This window comes from Acanthochromis polyacanthus, chromosome 6, assembly GCF_021347895.1.
Source record: "Acanthochromis polyacanthus isolate Apoly-LR-REF ecotype Palm Island chromosome 6, KAUST_Apoly_ChrSc, whole genome shotgun sequence".
NCBI classification, from domain to species: Eukaryota; Metazoa; Chordata; class Actinopteri; family Pomacentridae; genus Acanthochromis; species Acanthochromis polyacanthus.
The window spans coordinates 22,899,577-22,921,010 of record NC_067118.1 but is presented as its reverse complement, the minus strand read 5'-3'; the positions used below and the strand labels follow the sequence as shown (position 1 = coordinate 22,921,010).

The window sequence follows — 21,434 nt, the reverse complement described above, 5'->3', positions numbered from 1 at the left end:
TTTGTAACCACTTCTGTTTGTAACTCTACTACTTGCACAGACACAGGCTCTTGAGCCTATCAATAAGTTTTTACCTGGGTCTGCTCTCCTGTCCTATGAAGGCAGCACAATGATCTTCATTCTACTCTTCAGAGACGTCTCATCCTACTGGATCACTAAAACAGTTGGTCTTTCTCTCTTTCATAAAATTCATCTTGTTCCATTTCATTCACTTATGTTGCTGCAGCAGCTGTTTGACTTTCATTCTTTGTGGTAACATTCTTTATAGAATATAATCAACAGTATTGTCTTCGTTTAGTTCTGAGGTGCACATTAATCATCCTCATGTTAACTGTTTCTGGTAATGTTTACCCAAATCGTGGGCCTGCCTTACATAACCCCATGTCTCCCTTGTCATTTAGAGATTTTTGTGGTCGTAAATATTTAAGCTTTTTACATCGAAAGATCTGTAATCTGCTAAGTACTAATCACTTTGACATTTTAAGAACATTGCTAATCCTGATGTCCTAGCTATGTCTGAATCTTAACTCAGGAAAAGAATCACTGATAAGTCTTGTATGGCCTTACACCTCAACCATCACTTTGTTATTGCAACTAAAGCATACTCTACCTCAGACCCTGATACAGCCTCTTGTGATATTCAGCATTCCCCATCCTGCAATATTGGTTTCTCCTTAAACTTCTGGTATCTCAGAAGTACAGGATGAACTCACTAGGCTGGACCATAGCAAACCTGCTGCCATTGATGGCCTTGATCCCATGTTCTTAAAATCACCTGCTTGCATCATTGCTGCTCCCATCACAAGAATATTCATTCTGTCTTTACAGCTCTCTGTCTTCCCTCCTGACTGGAAATCGGCTATGATCTTCCCTCTCTTCAAAAGTGGCTCTGGTTCCAACTCCAACTGCTACCGACCCATTTCTATTTTATCACGCTCAGCCAAAGTCCTGGAGAAGTTGGTTTTTAAACAGCTGGGCCACTTCCTTGACTCAAACCAGATTTTGTCAAGCCCGCCATGTGTGGCTGTCATATGCCCGTTTCCAGGCTGGACATGACTATGTACTGTAGGTCCTGGACAGCACTAGTACAGCTGTAGGAGCCATATTTTTCATTTTGTTCTTGTTTCCCCCAGGGACCTGTATGTCTTTTACTTGAGGCTGATGGCCTGGGGTCAAATGAAGGTATTTAGCTGATTATATGATTTGGTTAAGGTGTTGCTGAATAGAAACAGGCAAAGGTACACAGTTTTCGATTGTGCTCGACTTTCTTTGCGTTTTATTATTTTATTTATGACCAACTTTAAGTTACGGGTGAAGAGTGATAATAAAGAACTGGGATTATTTCAACTCATATGAAAAATCTGCTTGTTTATTTTTAGTTGAGTGCACGCCAAAACTCTCGTATAGCCACCATCCTGAACCATTAGGGCTGAGTACAAGACATAACCACAACAACAGAATTAGACAGCAAGCAGATCTGCATAGCTGTATTTATTGACCTTACTAAGGCCTTTGACTCTGTTGATCACTGGATCCTCCTTTGTAGGCTCTCTACCATCAGTCTGTCCACCACCTGTCCACCTGTCCACCACTGGTTTGCCAGCTACCTTACCGACCGTGTCCAGCAGGTGAAGATGGAAAAGATCCTGTCAGACCCACTTACCATCTCCAAAGGTGTGCCTCCAGGGTCCATCTTAGGCCCAACCTTATTCTCCATCTACATTAATGATGTTGCAAAAACTGCTGGCAGTTCCCAGATCCATTTGCACTCAGCTGGCCCTTCACTCCACTCTGTAGATTCCACTCTTCAGCTCAGCCTCACTTCAGTTGAGCAGTGTTTTCACAACCTGCATCTTCCCCATAACATCAGTAAAACCAAATGCATCATCTTTGACAGGCGGAATATTGCATCCAAGCCCTCCCTACCTGTCCTCTCTTCCTCACCTTGCCTAAAATTCATATCACACTGGGTCTTGTGAATACATCAAGCCCATCATTCCCAGTACTTCTACTATTTTTGGCAGTAATTCCTTTCACTTTGCAACAGCTACGAACTGGCTGCTGGCACCTCTTGGCCAGGTCATGTTTGCCAATGAGAACTGGTTTGCAAACATTTTTCCTTGTCAAATAAAAAGAAAAACAATTTCGGCTTTTCTTCATGCTCAGGGCAGAACTCAGCAACCTTTGAGATCAATAAATCAATCAAGAAAAGCAACTTCAATAACTGTTCTTAGCACTGCAGTACTATAAAAGATCCCAGACTAATACTTTGGCTTTTCCACATGCCTTCTTTAGCCTCTCGGCTTTTTTTCCTTTGCTTTGTCAGAAAAACTTTTTAGGATGTGATTGGTTGGAAGATATGGCATTTCTGTAGGAACAGTTGCCTGGCACTGTGGACAGAATTGTTGTGAACTTAGAGAAAGTGTGATGCATTCTCTGCAGAAAGAGTGTCCACAGAGAAGGATTACTGGATCAGTGAAGATAGTCAGACAGATAGAAAAAGTCAGATCTTCTGAGTAAGAGGAGGTGGATGACTTTAGTTCTGCCAGCATGGACAATTCTGTCAGAATGAGTAATGCTGTACCTTTGAACCCTTCCTTGGAACAGCCCCTCAGCCACATTCACAAATGTCTTTTTACATAATATAATGAATTAAGATTCAAAATTCTAATTCAAGCAAACAATCATATCAAAAGATTGCAGCTACCTGAGATATTTAGTTAATTATATAAGAGTCCAGCAATGACAATCACTTATCCCGCAGTGTGAGGCCAAGAAGTACAGTAAAGGTGTAATGTCACACTCTAGTGGTTAGAGGTCAGAAGTGCTTCCATTTTTAACCACAAGCAAATCTGAAATGAATCCTATAAATTCCTGGGTGTTTCTTTGCTCCTGTCACGTTTTTACTCACATTTTTTTTCCACTGCAATATGCACATCACTGGAATCAGCACAACCATGCCTAGAACTAGAGCAAACTCTCTGGTTGTCGTCATAATGCCATAAATCATAAAAGGCTTAATTTGTTTACCTGTTGAACAAAATGTGAAATTACCTGAGATCAACATGTACGTTTTCCCCTGTGCACGTGTTGTCAATACTAGAAAAAACATGGGGGCTCCATGCGCTATAAAAATTTACCTATTTGTTTTTATTTTGTTGTCACGCTTGCTTCCTGTCTGTTCTGTATAAACACAGCCGGTAGTTCAACTCAGCTCAACTGAAAAGTCTTTAAATTATTTTAAATTTCTGGAATTCCACAATTTTATTTAGCAGACACATTTATCCAAAGCAACATACTGTACATCTGAGCGTTGATGTGAGTGACCCATATTATATTTTCCTTGACTGAAACAGGAATAAGCAGCACATGACAAATATCTACTGTGCTCAGTCTGTGTCATCCATGATCATGATCATGAATCATGATTATGGACTGATTACAATACAACTATAAATGCTACACATTGTGCTCTCTTTTTGTGACACATCTATGACAGTGGAAGTCAGCAATGATTGGGTTTAAGTTCATGCTGATATTGATCCGGTAAAAAAATGCCTTGATCAGCCCCCCTATCAATCTTTGAGAGCAGATCGAGACATCCCTAGTATGTATGTATATGCATGTCATTATATAGGTACGCTATCAGTCAAAAGTTTGGACACACCTTCTCATTCAATGCCTTATATTTATATGTATTATTTTGTACATTGTAGATTAATACTGAAGATCAACACTTTTTTGTTTGCAATATAGTTCCATATGTATTCTTTTATAGTTTGGATGTCTTCAGTATTAATCTACAATGTAAAAAATAATTAAATGAAAACCACTGAATGAAAAGGTATGTCCAAACTTATGTCCAAACTTTTGACTGGTAGTGTATGTGCATACCTTACATATGCATGTAGTGTGTATGAACATTACAGTATGGACAAGTCAAGTATTCAGTTTAAGCCTAAATGGCCTCTCACAGCTTCTTGTTTCTTGCTTTTGCTCATACCTCCTTTGTAACAGGGACCTACAAGGAAGCTGCTGAGGCACTCAGACAGCTCATATTAACCACAGACAGGATGTAGCTGTAAATACTGCAATCTTGATGCTAAGAAGAACCACATGTAACTGGTTTCTGTGTTCGTTGCTCTATGACACAGTAGAGGTATCAAATGAGAGTGCATCAGAGCATGAGGAGGATGTTAACTGGAAGTGGCTGAAGAGGATGTATTAATTGTATCTTCTCTGCAAAAGGGAGGGACTTAATTTTCGTAACAAGCTTAGGAAGAACTTAACTGAAGTGTTTTGAATTGTACCTGACCTGATTCTTACTGTGTAAACCAGCATTTCCATCATATGCTACATGCTGGATAATCAATTTTAATCTCATCAAGAACAGGTTGACCCAACATCAGTTTAAAGACAAGCCCTCCAAGAGAATTTCATACTGAGATAAACAGTTGAACCTCTTCTCCTGGAAAGCTAAAGATTAACAGTGTGACCCTTTGAGATTGTTAGGAAAAACTGGTAAGACAGGTAGTTGGTCCTTGTGGTAGATTTTCTGATATTTCAGCAGGTGTAAGCCTTATAGAACCTATAAGATGAGCAAGCAGGCTCTCATTGTTGTTTTCATTACATCGTACTTCAGTAGATGTTATCTCAAGAACTTATAAAGTTATATTTTGTAAAGAAACACAAAAAATCGAAAGGATTCCCCTTGAGAACAAAAAAAACATTTTTGATTGGTGAGGCCAGTAACTGCAGAGCTGAAATATGTTGATCCGGATCCAGAGATACCTGCAGAGAAGACAAAACACAAACTACAGGAGAAAGAAGGCACAAAGTTGGTGACATGAAATCCTGTCATTTAAATGTATGAGAAGAGAAAGAGAGGAGAGTAGAGGAGAGGTGATCAATACCTGAGGAAGGCTGCTGTGGAACAAATGATTCAACACTAAAACTGTCACCTGTCTGTCTGCATGGTTGGCTATTACATCCTGCTTGGTCTGCAAAATGGGTTAGCCCACACAACAAACTTTCCATATGTCAGTGATACCAGAATTGCAGACAGATGCTTAATTTTCCATATGTCGTGAGTGCAGTTGTACAATTTGGGTTTCTTAAAGACCACAGTACAAACTGCTCTTTCATTTTTATGAAGCAGTAGCAGTAGTTGCTTTCTTGTGGTAAATGACTGGGAAATGGTGAGAGACTGTGAGAGACTGTGCAGACCAACTCTGTCAGGTGCTGCTCCGCATCTTCAAACTGAGCCTGAGTCTGGAGAGGGTTCCTGTGTTGTGGAAGACTTCCTGCCTCGTTCCTGTCTCAAAGACCAGGAACCTTTGTGAGCCAAACCACTTCAGACCTGTGGCCCTCACTTCTCATCTGATGAAGACGATGGAGAGGATCATTCTCAGGAACCTACGCCCCCTGGTGAGCCCTAATCTGGACCCACTGCAGTTCGCTTACCAACCGAACATTGGAGTAGATGACGCAGTTGTCTACCTGCTGCACAGATCGCTGACTCACCTGGAGGAAACCGGCAGCACTGTGAGGGTCATGTTCTTTGACTTCTCCAGTGCTTTCAACACAATTCAGCCTTCTCTGCTCAGGGTGAAGCTTGAGGGAGCGGGAGTAGACTGTCACCTGGCTGCTTGGATCACCAACTACCTCACCAACAGACCACAGTACGTGAGGCTTCAGGACTGTGTTTCTGATGCAGTGATCAGCAGCATGGGGGCCCCACAGGGGACAGTGCTCTCTCCCTTTCGCTTCATCCTGTACACATCGGACTTCCAATACAACTCTGGGAGCTGTCACCTAAGAAATTCTCTGATGATACAGCCATTGTTGGGTGTGTACCTGATGGGGACGAGCTGGAGTACAGGACAGTCATCTCTGACTTTGTCGACTGCTGTGAGCGAAACCATCTGCAGCTCAACGCCAGTAAGACGAAAGGGATGACCATCGACTTCCGCAGGAGGAGGGCACCTCAGCCTGCACCGGTGAACATCCGGGGGAATGGACATTGAGATAGTGGACTCATACAAATACCTGGGTGTTCACCTCAACAAGAGACTGGACTGGTCACACAACACAGAGGTCCTGTACAAGAAGGGCCAAAGTCGTCTCCACCTGCTGAGGAGACTGAGGTCCTTTGGAGTGTGCAGGACTCTGCTCTGGACATTCTATGACTCTGTGGTAGCGTCTGCTGTTTTCTATGCAGTGGTCTATTGGGGAGCAGGGTGTTCTGGGATGGACAGAAAGAGACTGAACAGACTGGTGAGGAGGGCCGGTTCTGTGCTGGACTGTTCCCTGGACTCCATAGAGGAGGTGGGTGAGAGGAGGATGTTGGCAAAGCTCACATCCATCAGGGACAACCCCTCTCACCCACTGCATGACACTGTGAAGTCTCAAAGTAGCAATTTTAGCAGTAGACTGAGACACCTAACCTACAAGATGGAACGCTATCGCAAGTCATTCTTTCCATCTGCTATAAGACTTTATAACATCAGCATCACTGGCTGATGTTTACACAAAACTGGACTCTGTCACACAATCCCTCACCACATAATCTGCACAGTTCTCCCGTACTTCACATCATTCCATAAGCCACCTTTCCCATCCTACACTCCTGGACATATTGTGATTGTTATTATGATTATCAATATATGGTTGGTTATTGTTGCTATTGTTGCTCTACTGTATGATGTATGAATAATGAATGTATGCTGCTGTAACATGGGAAATTTCCCCGGACACAGGGAGTAATAAAGGATCATCTCATCTCATCTCATCTCATCTCATCTCATCTCATCTCATCTCATCTCATCTCATCTCATCTCATCTCATCTCATAATTAGTTCAAATGCATTGCCTTAAAACTGAGAGTAGTTTAACTAAGTGCCCGCCTACTTGTTGCATTGTTACATGACCATAAACATTCCATGTCCTCTTGTTGCAACATTACCACTACTCCCTGTATGGCATTTAAAAGTCCACAGCTGTGCCAGCAGCTCTTGTGATCCTCATAGAGTGCCTTGAAGTAAATGTTGATGTCATATCATTGAGCATTTTTGAAGGAACTGCATATTAACCTTGGTGAGGGTCTCTCTTTGCTCTCAGGCAGCTTCAGGTCTTGGTGTCATTTAGTCCACAATATGCTGGATTCCTTCCTCTGAAGTTCTGCTCCATGTTGAAATTATTCTTCAACTGCACATTATTTCTACAAATCTTATGTTATTTCACTTTGCAGAGATGTGCTGCTGGCCTTAAATCTGCTGACCAGGAGGCCACTGAACTCATTGTCCTGTTAATGAAATGTTTGAGAAGGCATGTGATATGTTGCAGTATTATGCTGGAAGCAGCCATTAGTAGATGGCAAACTGAAATCGTAGAAGGATGAATGTGGTCAGCTCTAATATTAAGACAGGCTGTGGTATTCAGACCATATTTGGTTGGTATTTTGGGATTAAAAGTGCCAGGAAGCATTCCTCACAACACTACACCAATAGCATATGTTTGGACTGTTGACACAAGTCATGTTGGGTCAGCTGATTCATGCTGTTGATATCAAATACTGACCTGCTATCTGCAGCCTCAGCAGGATTGGAGCTTCTGTTCTTCCTTTTCTGCTCTGCACAGGTGTAAAGAGTCATTATCTGAGTTACTGTAATTTTACTTTCCACTCCAACCAGAACTGCCACTCACTTGATGTTTTTTTGGTTATTGTTGTTCACTATTCTAAGCAAACTCCAGGGACTGTGATGGTGAAAATCCAGGAGATGAACAGTTTCAGAAATAGTCAAACCGGTCTGTCTGCCACGAACAGCCTACATTTAAAGTTGCATTTAAATGTCACTGAGACCACATTGTTCCTCATTCTGATATTCAATATTAACATTTACCACAGGATGCAGGTCAACTGATTTTTTTTTAAAAAAGGTTCTGGGTGAGTCTTTATTCCTTGCATATATGTGCAGGTTTTTACACATGGGGAGTTCCACAATTTGAAATACCCAATTCTTGTCTTAGAAACGTGTCTGAGGGCTGCTGGATCAGCTTGAATACCCAGCACAGCAATTGGTCCATTGCTGATAGCACCACACAGGCTGACAGTCATTGGACAACAGACTCTCCCCTGAATTCACTGATCTTCTGTATGGGAGGTGATTATTGCCAAAGACAAGCAGTTGTAAGATAAAATGAATAACAGCACGTGTGGTGAAGGATATATACAGTGTGTGTATATATAATTTTTATTATTTGAAAGGATTTAATTGAATGGGATGCATGCTGCATGCTGCATGCTGGACTGATTGCAATGCGTTTTGAACTGCGTTCTGGTGCGTCTCTTCGGAGCGAGGCGCAACTCATTTGCACAAAGTAAGCTGGACTTCTACTTTATGTAAATGCGATGCAGCGTGCGGAAGTCCGACATATCGCGAAACTTTGGTCAAACTTCTAAACTAGCTATCATTGAAACACAACAAGGTCAAAATCAACTACTGCACAGGTTATTTCTCACCTCAAATACTTTTAGAAATACTTTTTGCTGAACAGTGTGTGTAATAAAAGAGAAAGTTTGTATCGAAGCCGCCATGTTGGTCCAGCTTGAAATCCAGGAGGAGACAGCCTTCGAAATGATGCTTTTGTCCAATCAGGGGCAGGCAGGATAGTTGAAGAACAAGGTTGACAGGAGCTGAACACCGCCTACTGTTCGCAAGTACACGCCCAGCAAACCGGTGATTTTCAGATGTGGTGCGTTTACATATGGGAAAAACCAATCAGGTGGACATAACATAAGACAGCAGAAAACAGTATTTACAATACTATTATACAGGTATGGTACTACAAGGTGTCCATAAAGTCTCTTTACAATTTTAAGAATTTATTACAAAGGCTGTTAAAAAGATATCTTAACCAGATTTGTTTTATTGTAATCAGTGGTTGTCAAAGTTTTTTCAACCTCATTTAATACATCTCTATATGGGCACCATTAGTTGCACAAAGCACATCAAGATGGTACTCGATTTCTTGCTGTTTGCTGTAGCATAGCCTCATCAATGGTGGCAATGGCATCAGAAATATTTTGCTTCAAGTCAGTAATGTTCCATATCTTTGTTCGATGCACAATATCTTTAGCATAACCCCATAGAAAGAAGTCCAAGGGAGTGATATCTGGTGAAGGTGGTGGCCAAGGATTTTCCCTTCCAATTTTATCAACTGCCTTTGTAATAAAGTCTTAAAATTGTAAAGAGACTTTATGGACACCAATATATTTTCTGTAAATATAGTTTAAAAAATCAATGTAGTTTAGCATCAGTGGCATAGTAATTAAATGACTGTTGGGTTGTCATTTTACTGACTTTTCTATACAACAGAAAAATACAGTAACATTTTAGTTGTGGTATGAAAATTAGGACTTAATTTCTTTCTTTATTGTTATTTAATTTTTACAGTACATATTTTTTTTAACAAATATTTCCAAAAGACACAATCAGACATTGGGGTTTATGTGCTTATATCATCTTTTACCAGTGTGCTGTTTGTAATAATTTTTTTTTTTTTTTTACCATTGTGTCACTAATCGCTCTCCATACAGGGGTTACACCGTACCGTCGGTCTCCATAAGAGAAGCGCGCTGAGCGACCGCGTTTGAAGCCTCTTCAATCCGACACACGGATGTCAGAGGATCATGTGAGAAGAGGCGGACTGACAGACGCTCGTTTCAAGGTAAGTCTGATTGTTTCTGTTTCTGATCGTGGATGATGCGCTGCTCGGGGCTCAGCATTAGCAGCATGGCCGTACGTCCCTGCATCCATCCACATGTCCGCAGCTGACATTACCGCCTAAAAACATCCAGTCTGCAGCATCTCCACTGAGCAGTAAGGGAGCGTTTGATCCCGGAGAGGCCGCTTCTGCTCCTCGTCTGTCTTTAGAGCAGGTTAAAACGAACAAAAGGCTTCTTTATCAGCCGCATCTGGTCGCGTTAATCCTGCACGCAGAGCTCCGTCTAATCCACGGTCTGTAGCCACACATGTACAGAGGAGAAGCCTTCGACGCCCATGTTGCCTATAATTCTGAATAAGCAGCGGTTATTATAGAATGCCGTTTTGAAAATGGCTTCTCCGTAAAATGCGGCTCCATTTTTTTGTATTGTCAAACCTGAAAATCTCATTATTCCTAAAAACATGCTGGCCCTTCTACGTGCATTTAAATCATTGGACAATGTTCTGACAAAACCGCTGAAATTTGCGCAGGTTTGTCATGGATGCTGTTAGAGGAGGGTTACCATGTGAACGGCCCCTTGAGAAGCTGCTGCTGGGTTTCCAAGTTCAAGTCAGGATCCCTAAATTGTGCTGATGAGTAGACAACTGGGTTTAGTTCTGAGAAACACCTATCTCTAGGTTCTTCTGTGATTCTTGAAAGCATCTGCAGTTGTGGTTTCCTGTGTGCGTCTTTACCTTCAAAGGTAGACAGAGACATGATCGATGAGAGCCGCAGAGGCCAGACAGCCAAAGCTGGGCTCCTCGAGGACTGAGACTCTCCAGTGTCAGGGACACTGCAGGTTCATCAGGGATTCCCCCAAGCTGTGAGCCTCACAATCTTCTGTGAGACAAAAATGTAACCTACATGCAAACAGTCTCTGTTCTGACTCACAGAAATGTAGTTCCTGTAATTTATACCACACATTAAAAATGAGAAAAGCACTCAGAGAGTGCCAAGACTGCTCGATCGTATCATTTGTGATGAATGAAATCTTGAAAAATTCCGTGGCAGAACTCACAGCAACCTAGAATGTGGCCATTTAATATAGATGTACTCACAAATTAAATGACATTGTGCTGAGCACATATGTGTGCAATGCCTGTGTACATTATGTACAGATACTGAATCACATGACCTAAATATATAGCAGGTGGTGGGAATTGATGTGACTCGGAAACACCCCCACAATTTAGTCACTTGTTTCTTGTATGATGTCTGACAGATTAGTCTCGACAAGCCCACAGCGGTCAGTTTGTAGTAGGATCACAATCATGTGATCGTCAGCATTCAGCTGATGTAGTGTTCACTTGTTGTCATAGTTAGAGTGCCGCTGTGCCTCTATCTCACAATACTGAAATCTTAAACAAATCAGTCGTTCCAGACTATAAGACACATCACTGTCAAAATCTAATCAGGTGGTCGTTGTGTCATTTTTAACCTTCCTTGAAAATTTCCTCCAAATCCATTTTTGAGTAATGTTGCTAACAGACAGGCAGACAGACAAATGCATGCAGATTGTCACATAACTCCGCTGAGGCTCCATCTCAGTGGTGGAGTTACAACAGCTGCAGAAAAGAAGTCTCTTCCAGTAGAGAAATATAATAGGCCTCAGGAAGACCTTACAGTGCGCTATTTGATGTGAATCAACACTGTAAAAAATATCCATATATATATATATATATATATATATATATAACTTACAGCTAATCCATCATGTTATTTATCCATAAAAAAAGAAAAACAAACTAAAAAGCTGGCAAATGTATTTTTATTACATAAAATGACTGTATTTTTCTTACTTATTTTCTATTATCTTTTTTTTTCTGTGTATTTCCTAAACTATTGGACTGTTTTTTATGCTTGCAAGTCTGTGAACATAAAGGGTTTTGCAAGATTTTGCATTAGCTGTCAAAACTTTGGACACACCTTGTCGTTCAATGGTTTTTATGTAATTATTTTATACACAGTAGATTAATACTGAAGACTTCAAAACTATAAAAGAATACATACGGAATTATGTTAATTTTCAGTGTTAATCTACAATGTGGAAAATAAGACAAATAAATTGGATGAGAAGGTATCTCCAAACTTTTGACTGGTAGTGTAGATCAGAAGAGTTCAGTGCAGGAGATGCTGGCAGCTTGATTTTTTTTAAAATTAATTTTGTTTTATTGATGGACACAGCGTTCTTTCTCTGAGTAGCACTGTGTTGAGATCCAGTTGGCAGACAGGAGCAGTGATAAAGGTGACCATAAGGAGTCAGTGGTGCGTGTGATCTGGAGACTGTGTGTAGGAGTGTGGGAAAATGATTAAAACCGTGTGCATCCATGTAGCCTTTAGATCCCTAAATGACTCCTTGTTACTCACAACTACGAGCTTTTTTTTTTTTTTTTAATTTATATGTTTATTGGGAAGTTTGAAATAGAAACTGCAGGACAGTCACATTGGTCTTGTATATACATGTACATTTGAAGGGAAAAGAAAATATTTAAACTTATACAAGTCATGTAACATCTTATCTCTACGATTTCAAATCTATACAATTTCTTACTGCACCAAATTGTACTTCCCTTGAAGATTTTTTAGTTTTTAGCAACAACAACTTGAAAATAGAAACTTAAACAATTATACCTATATATAAAAGAAAACAAAGAAAAAAGGTAGGCAGAAGAAAAGTAAAGAAAGAAAGAAAGCAAAGAGCGAGTGAGTGGGTGAAGGGGGGCTTATTCAATTAAGAAGAGTTGAAAGAATTAAAGTAGGCTAGAAAAGGGCCCCATTTCTTTTAGAAAATATTCATATCACCTTTGACAGAATATCTGATTTTTTCCAATTTTGAAAAAGACATTACCTCTCTAAGCCACTGAACACTGCAGGGAGATATAGTGGACTTCCATTGCAAAAGAAGATGACGTCTTGCTATTAGGGAAGTAAAAGCTAAGACCTCTACTGTAATTGTCTGTGACTGAATCGGGTATAATTTCCCGGGACACCAAAGATAGCAGTGTGAGGGGAAGTATTTATAGGAATCGAAAGTATTTTGGGCATCGAATCAAAGTAATTTTTTCCAGAAATTGAACAAAGAGGGGCAAGAAAAAAACACGTGGGTTAAATTACAGGGTGAATTGTGACACCTATCACAGCTATCTGTAACGTCAGGATATATTTGTGACAGTTTGGCCTTAGAATAGTGAATTCTAAACAATACTTTGAGTTGTAAAAGTGTTAGACGCGCACACGTTGAGCTTGTGTGAATGGTATCGATGGCTGCGTCCCACCAACTATCTTCAAATACCAGGCCGAGGTCGTCCTCCCAAGCCCTCCTCACCTTAATGGTGTGGGTATCATCAGAAGATATTAGATGGCTATAGATTCTAGAAATGTGTGGGTTTTGAGAAGGATCAAATTGCAAAACCTCTTCCCACATTTGAGTTGCAGGTATTTGTGGAAACATTGGAAACACTGATTTAACACAGTTCCTAATTTGAAAATACCGGAAAAGGTGGGAGGATGGGAGGTGAAATCTTGCCGACAACTCGGTAAAACTAGAGAAAACATTGTTTTGATATAAATTTTTAAAGAATTTCAGACCCTTGTCGTGCCAGATAGAAAAGGTTGAGTCTGAGAGTGAGGGTTTAAATGAATGATTCCTCAGTATAGGAGTTAAGATAGATGGAGAGGTAAATTTAAAATGATTTCTGAATTGATACCAGATTCTCAAAGTGGAACGGACCACTGGGTTCTGTGTGAATTGGGAGGGATTGATGGGAATGGGGGAAGTAAGCAGAGCTTGCAGGGAAGATGCAGTACATGACTGTGATTCTAACTTGCACCAAAGTGGATCCACTGATGTGTACCAATAAGAGACCTTGTGAGCATGTGCAGCCCAATAATACAACTGAAAATTAGGTAGAGATAATCCGCCATTGAATTTACATCTTTGGAGTGTATTCTTACTAATTCTGGCTGTTTTGCCACACCATAAAAAAACAGAAATTATTTGGTCAAGGGAATTAAAAAATGTTTTAGTCAGAAAGACGGGGAGACATTGAAACAAAAATAAAAACCTTGGAAGGATATTCATTTTAATCGTATTAATTCTTCCAATTAATGACCGGGGTAAACTTTCACATCTCTGAAGGTCCTCCTTAAAATTAGACATTAAAGGTGAAAAATTGGCAGAAAAAAGAGCAGATAATGTTCTGGTTACCCTTATCCCCAGATATTTAAAACTAGTAGGGCTGATTTTAAAGGGAATGTCAGATTGTTTAAGTTGTAGTGCTAACTTATTAACCGGATAGCATTCACTCTTGGAGACATTCACTTTGTATCCATGAGATGAACCCCTCTCCCAGTCCAAACCTTCCCAGTACCTCAAATAAATAATTGTATTCCACCCTATCGAATGCTTTTTCACTGTCAACAGAGATAACTACTTCCGGGGCTGTAGTGGAGGGTTTAGAATAAATAATATTTAAAAGGGAGCAAACATTATAAAACAACTGGCGTCCCTTGAAGGGGAACTTCGTTTTTTTAAACCTGGGCTCTGTTTCCATATACATGTGAGTGATGGAGAAATGAATTTTCGACATAGCTCCAGTATTTAGCGAGGCAGGCAGCTTAGCAGCTCAGCTAGCAGCTCGGCTAGCGAAAAGTATGGGGCAGCTGCCCCCCCCGCGTCAAAGTCCGCCTTAACGTGCCGAAATCACTGCGAGCTATCGCGCGATTTCGGAATGAGATTCGCTTTCTAGCGTCCTGAGATTTGGATACAGACCTCAACAAAGAGCGATCGTCAGATAATATGGAGGTTTTCGTTCACTTCTCATCTCTAGTATGTTGTGGGACACTCATTGAGACTATCTGAGCCGGTCAGTGTGGGGCAAAAAGCACGTTAGGGCGGACTTTGACGCGGGGGGGCCAGCTGCCCCATACTTTTCGCTAGCCGAGCTGCTAAGCTGCCTGCCTGGCTAAATACTGGAGCTATGTCGAAAATTCATTTCTCCATCACTCACATGTATGAAATTACATATGGAAACAGAGCCCAGGTTGAAAAAAACCGAAGTTCCCCTTTAAGGGACGCCAGTTGTTTTATAATGTTTGCTCCCTTTTAAATATTATTTATTCTAAACCCTCCACTACAACCCCGGAAGTAGTTATCTCTGTTGACAGTGAAAAAGCATTCGATAGGGTGGAATACAATTATTTATTCGAGCCACGAGAGCCGCGTCCTACTCCATTGCTCATCAAACCGGAAGTCACGAGCTTTATTTTTATGTTGGCGTAACATCATGACACTGCTATGATGTTTGTGTGTGACTTCAGTCACAAAAATCAGTGTGTGAATCCTTCCATAAAGATTTTATTCGAGTTGAGGCCTTGTCATTAGTAAAGACAGAGTGTCTCTGAAGGTGGGCAGCCAGAACACTGACTCAGCATTCTACCAAACCATCAGAGACCTATCAGTGCTCTCATTAACGGCTGACCCTCCTCTAAACTTCTATGTTTCTTACACCTTACCACAGCCTCAACAGGCTGTGCACTGTCTGTGATTCAACACATCAACACAGCTGTTACACTGATTACTATCAGCATGATACACAAAGTAAAAAAACACAGGGTGTATCCAACATGGAACATTGTTTTTTTTTTTTATCTTTCTTTTTTCAGTGGCAACACAGTGGTTTCACAGGGAGTTCAGCCTCTGTGGTGATAAGCACTGTGCAGAACTAATGCAGGTTAATTTTAAGAGATTGTCTGACCCAGTTCACAGAGGCAGATGGGGCCAAAGCAGGATAAAGGACCCACTGATGCTACACAGCCAGCAAAGTGCCACTTGAATTATACAACTTTTCAGCCATAAAACTCTCGCAGTCTTTGAATTGTTCTGCCTGCCCGTGTCGACTCCCCATGCCAGTTGCAGTTGGTTAAAAACTGTTCCACCAGCCTCATTTAGCGGTGCTGAAGTGACAGACCCTTTGGGACTGAATGAAGAGGCTGAAAACAAAGTGTTACTAACATTTCCTTTGACTAGAGTACTGTGAAGGGGCTGTAAAATTAGGCCAACATGGAAGTGTTGAAAACTGCAGTTCCTCTAATGTCCACTTGAGGCTGGCTCCAAAAATGAGTCAATCCTCATAGACACCAATGTTAAAATGTTCAACTGTACAGCAGGAATAATTGTTTACAGCTTGGTAACTAAAATGATTTTGGGGTCATTCCATCTCAAGTCAACAAATGGCTCCAGCAGCACCATTTCTGATTTGCATTATATTCAGTTTCAGTGTGCCATTAGGTCCCAAAAGAAGATAGCAAACAGGTTTTTGGTCATATGTGTACACATTTTGCTTTTACACCCAATTATAAGGGGGTAGGTTTCGGCCTAAATCTGATAGCCGTCATTCAGGTACATACTTCAGAGGTCCATAATTCTTGAAATGTGCAAGCTAGAAGCATGAAATTCACAGAAACATTTCATTTTTCACTGCTAGTTGCAAAACAATCATGTTTTTAGCCCTGGTCTGAGTGTGAAAAATTTTATGGAGGGTGGAATTCCTGAAAAGAAAAAAAAAGATCTTAATTTCGCCCATGTTTGAAAGGCCTCTGTATGCCATTTTAATCTAAAAAAATATTAAAACAGCATTTCTTTCTTTAGTATGGGTCTTTACTGACATGCTAAAACCACTGTTGACGTACTCAGCTGTTTAGTGTGGCTGCAGGACCTACTTTAATTAGGGACGAATCTGAAATTTCATGAAATACAACCACATTTTTCACCATGTGTGATAAATAGCACCACTCTGAAACTTTTTGCAAAGAATCTTTGTGTACTAGTTGTCAAAACTTCAAAATACTGAATTGGTGTTCTGTCACCTTCATATTGAAACTCTCGGCCAAAAGGAGGCCTAAAATGCCCTCGGCCATCATTTTTGTCAGATTTAGGGCAAAGAAAGTGTCATAGGCCCTTAGAGGATACAGGTTTCTTTGTTGTTTATATATGATAAGATGGTTGCAACACTCCATCTAAGCCTATAAGGAGATAGTTTGAAATACTGCACTCACTGACTCTAGCCTGTTAGTTTTGGAAACATTCCCATGAAGCCCTGGAGCCACGACAAGTCCGGCTAGTTGTTCCAGGGTTTTTTTTTTTAATTTTTTATGGCAATCACTGGATTTCATGTGCTGCCCCACCGAGCAGGGTTGCATGGCTGTATCCATCTTGCTGCCCTTTCTTTAGATCAGAAAGGTATAATTCACAAATACTGGTTTGAAGTACAGTTCAAGGTACGAAAGTAATTTAAGTTCCAATTGCCCACAGAAGAGCAGAGAGTTATTAGACTGAGGTAGAGATTTTCAGAACTTGTACCAAACCCTCCCCTTAAAGTACAACATCAGTATAAATAGTTGTGGTGTCCCTAGACTGGGTGTGTTGGCCTCAACAGGTAATAAGTGTGGTTTAATAACATCTGCTGATATACCTGAGGTGCAATATGACACATTTGATACTTCAAAATAATATATGTTATATGGCAAAAATGTTGCTCGAGGGCACTTTCAGGCCCCTATTTGACATAGATTTTCTATATGAAAGAGCCAGAACACCAATTCAATATTTTTAAATTTTTATTACTGGAATATGAAGATTCACTGCTGAAAGTTTCAGAGTGGTGCTATTTATCACACATGGCGAAAAATATGGTTGAATTTCACAAAATTCCAGATCCGTCCCTAATTAAAATAGGTCCTGCAGACAAACTAAACAGCTGAGTACTTCAACAGTGGTTCTAAAATGTCAGTCAAGACCCATACTCAATGATTAAATATTATGAGTCATAATTTATTGATTTAAATGGCATACAGAGAGCTATAAAGACATGGACGAAATTAAGATTTTCAGTTTTTTTCAAGAAATCAACCCTCCATAAAAATTTTCACACTCAGGCTGGGGCTAAAAGTCTGATTGTTTTGTAATCAGTAGTGAAAAATGAGATGATCCTGTGAATTTCAGACCTTTAGCTGTTATATTTCAAGAATTATGGCAATGTGAAGTACCTACCAGAATGACGGCTATCAATTGTAGGCCTAAACCCACCCCCATATAATGGGGTGTAAAAGCAAAATGCATACACATATTACAGAGAACCTGTTTCCTACCTTCCTTTGGGACCTAATGGCACACACAGACTGAATATGGTGGAAATCAAAGGTGGTGCTGCTGGAACTTTTTTGGATATTGGTTGATTTGACATGGAATGACCCTTTGGTCTTCACAGTGAATCTGTAATAATTGCACGGAAGGAATGGTGGAATCGTGACAATTGGTGGACGTTTATCTGTCTCTTCGTCTGTGTGTTTGCCTGTCTGTGTGCAACATGACTCAAAAACAGACTAACGGATTTGGATGAAATTTTCTGGGAAGGTCGGACATGACACAAGTACCAAGTGATTAGATTTTGGCAGCAATACAGCTTATAGTCTGAATCCATGGATTTGTTATTTCTGTATCATTGCGAGATAGCGTCACGGTGTCACTGTAACTATGACAACAAGTGAACACCACATCAGCTGCCTGCTGATGATAACTTGATTGCAATCCTACTGCAAATCAACCACTGCAGACTTATCGGGACTTATCCATTGGAAATCATACAAGGAACAATTGACTAAATTGTGGGAGTATTTCTGAGTCCCATCCATTCCCCCCGCCCGCTACATATTTAGGTCATGCGATTCGGTATCCGTACATAACGTGCACATGCATAGCACATGCCTGTACTCAGTGCAAGGTCGATTTGTTTGTGGGTACGTGTATAGAAAATGGCCACATTCTATGGTGCTGTGATTTCTGCCACAGATTTTTTTCAAGATTTCATCCGTCGGAAATGAGACGACTGAGCAGCCTTGGTGGAGTACTGCGCTCTGAGTGCTTTTTTTTTTTTTTTTTTTTTTTTTTTAGAACTCGCCTGTTTAGATTTTCTTAAGGTTTAAAATCATGCATAATTACTGATGTGACTGCTTTGGGTGACTTTGGCATCGACACCACCACATTTATCTTCAAAATAACACTTTTCCAAATACCTATGGATGACTATATAGAGGGTTCATACATCATTACATAAAGCTAGAAATAAACACTCTCTGTATAACATGACAAAAATAACATGTATTAATCACATTTTTAAGATAAACAACTACAACAATTACAACACCTCAATAAAGTTTACCAGCACAGCAGTGCAGGCACTTGTATAGTTTGAAATTAGTTTTGTTGAGATACATAAAATTCTCCTCAGTTCTCTTTTAGAGTCGTTTCAGTTTTCGGACTGACCACCTTTGATCGTCTTATTGGAAATGATGTTCATTGTACAATTTCATAGTTAGGAAGCAATAAAAATAAGAAATTAAAGTAAATAATCAAATGGAAGAAAAATCTATGGAAAAGTATGGAATTGTGAAAACACATGCAAGAAAATCACAGATTACATCATACCACTTGATACTTAATGAATAGAAACAGCCACATTTGTTTCAACAGGACAGAAACTGCTGTCATTTTTGCCTTGTGAAATAGTGGTCTGAGAAGGAAGTCAAGTTCCGGGAAAGTTTGTGATTTAGTGACTCTCTCCCCCGCATCCCTTTTTCAACCAGCCCACAGAGCCATATGATCTACAGATGACCTTTGTGGCATCAGGGTTTCTGATGGCTCTTTTATCTGTATTCAGATCCATATGTATAGTCTGTTCTTGTTTAATAATTCCTCTCCCGCACTCTTCGTCATTCCTTAAAAGACAGAGCTGTTCTGTTGCTGAGGTTAAGTGCAGGTTCAAGTGGTGGTAGGTCTAAAGCACCACTGGCAGCTTTCTAGGTCTGCTCTCTTGCTCACATGTTTGTCTGCTCTCGAACAAGTTGCCTTTTTAGCTTCGCTGAAATGTAAGTGCCCCCATTGGCTGGCCCTGTAGATCACTTCTTCCAGTTGATTCCACCACCAACAGGAGGCAGCAAGGTCACATGTGCTGGCATGTCAGTGAGATGTAGGCCAGGGGGTTGATGTACGCAGGGTGTGTGTGTGTGTGTGTGTGTGTGTGTGTGTGTGTGTGTGTGTGGTGTGAGAGGTGTGTGAGAGGTGTGTGTGTGTGTGTGTGTGTGTGTGTGTGTGTGTGTGTGTGTGTGTGTGTGTGTGTGTGTGTGAGATGTGTGTACGTGTTGTCCGCCAGTCTAGCCTTCCTTAACCCTTGCCTCAGGTTAAGTCTGGTCCAGCTCTCCGTTTAAAGGGTCAGATTCTATCTGCCTATTAGAATTTCGCCTAACAGGATTCAGCAGAATAATTAAGCTGGCGTCAAGGAACACTCGCCTAGGTTCTGACTGCCTTTCATCCAAACGTCTTACCCCTCTTAGCTGATAAATACTCTCTTACTGAGCTGCCCTTCTAAGTAGTAGAATTGATTTATCAATCACGTTTGTTAGCGGCAGCTTTCCTCTAATGACTGCATGCTCTTGGTACTATTCCTAGGTTGGTTTTAGAGGTTTGGAAGAAAGTAACCTCAGGGGTAATGTTTAAACACTCTCAAATTGGACTAAATAACCTTTTTAAGAACCATTAGATTTAATGCACACAATCAGCTTAACTTTTTACCACTATGCAGAATCAGTGGTTTATAATCATTTCATAAGTCTTCTCTTTAAATGCAATATAGCGTTTTATTAAGCTAAATTAGCAGGGGCACAGCATCAATTCATGATTAAACAATTAATTATTTCTGATTACTAAAAATTATACTAAATTAACTAAATTGAGCGTACCTGACAATCTTCTCTAATTAGTGAATTTAGGAGAGAGAGCGGACAGCGTGGCCACGCTGTATCACCCAGTCTTGACTTGCATCTGGAAGAAGTCCTCAGCTGTCCAGTAGACTCAGTACGATGTCTTCTTAGCAGACAAAAAGGATTTCTTTCCTCAGCAGGGGGAGCGGAGAAGTCCCGTAAGCCAATCGTGGTCTGGCAGTTATCTCTGGAAGCAGCTGGAATGCTAGTGCGAACGCCCCAGCTGTCTTCTCTGTTGGATGGTGGTGGTGGAGAACCCTCGTCTTCCCAGGCTGTAGTGGGTCACTGGGTCTCCCAGCCCCGGGGAGGGGAACAGCCCTGTGCTGTTGCCTCCTTCGCCTCGCTGGATGTTGTCGGTTCTTCCCTCTGTTGGTCTCGTCTGGATAACTGCAAACCTCTTAGGACTCTCCGTCTGGCAGAGTGTGGTCCTTGCATGTTGATCAAAGTCAGAAAAAGACTTTGCTTCCAACGATGATATCAGCGAACTCTGGAGCCTAAGTCCTGCGTTGTCTTCACGTCTCTCGGGCAATAGATCCGGTGAAGATTCTTCAGAACTCTGGCCAAGTTCTCCTTTGCAGCTCTGGCGAACGACTCTGCGCTCCCGTTATTATACTCTCTCTCCACCTCTACTTAGCACATACACCTCTTACACACAATTCTACCTTGGTACGCCCAAGTGATTGACTCATAGATTTAGACACCGTCTAACTCTTGTAATCACATACATCAGTAACACGGCAATCATGTTTTACAGCAAATACACAGCTTCCACATTCTGTTGTTAACACACACACATTGCTTGAGCCATGTAAGTGGTAAATGGTTGTATTTATATAGCGCTTTTATCCAAAGCG

The 21,434-nt window shown here is 40.8% G+C and overlaps 1 protein-coding gene across 11 annotated transcripts in view; it reads left to right on the top strand.

The window, feature by feature from the left end:
• LOC110969182 (solute carrier organic anion transporter family member 4A1-like) overlaps nt 1–21,434 on the top strand; it is an 81,406-nt gene that overhangs the window by 22,440 nt on the left and 37,532 nt on the right. For 4 of the 11 annotated variants that reach the window (XM_051950237.1, XM_051950236.1, XM_051950235.1 and 1 more), the window contains exons 2-6: nt 102–163; nt 1,134–1,182; nt 1,547–1,674; nt 8,029–8,162; nt 9,599–9,729. The gene's annotated coding sequence lies outside the window, so the exon portion shown is untranslated. Of the gene's footprint in view, nt 1–40; nt 164–828; nt 1,675–8,028; nt 8,163–9,598; nt 9,730–21,434 lie in introns of all 11 variants that reach the window. The other 7 variants (XM_051950234.1, XM_051950233.1, XM_051950232.1 and 4 more) reach the window with 4 other exon arrangements.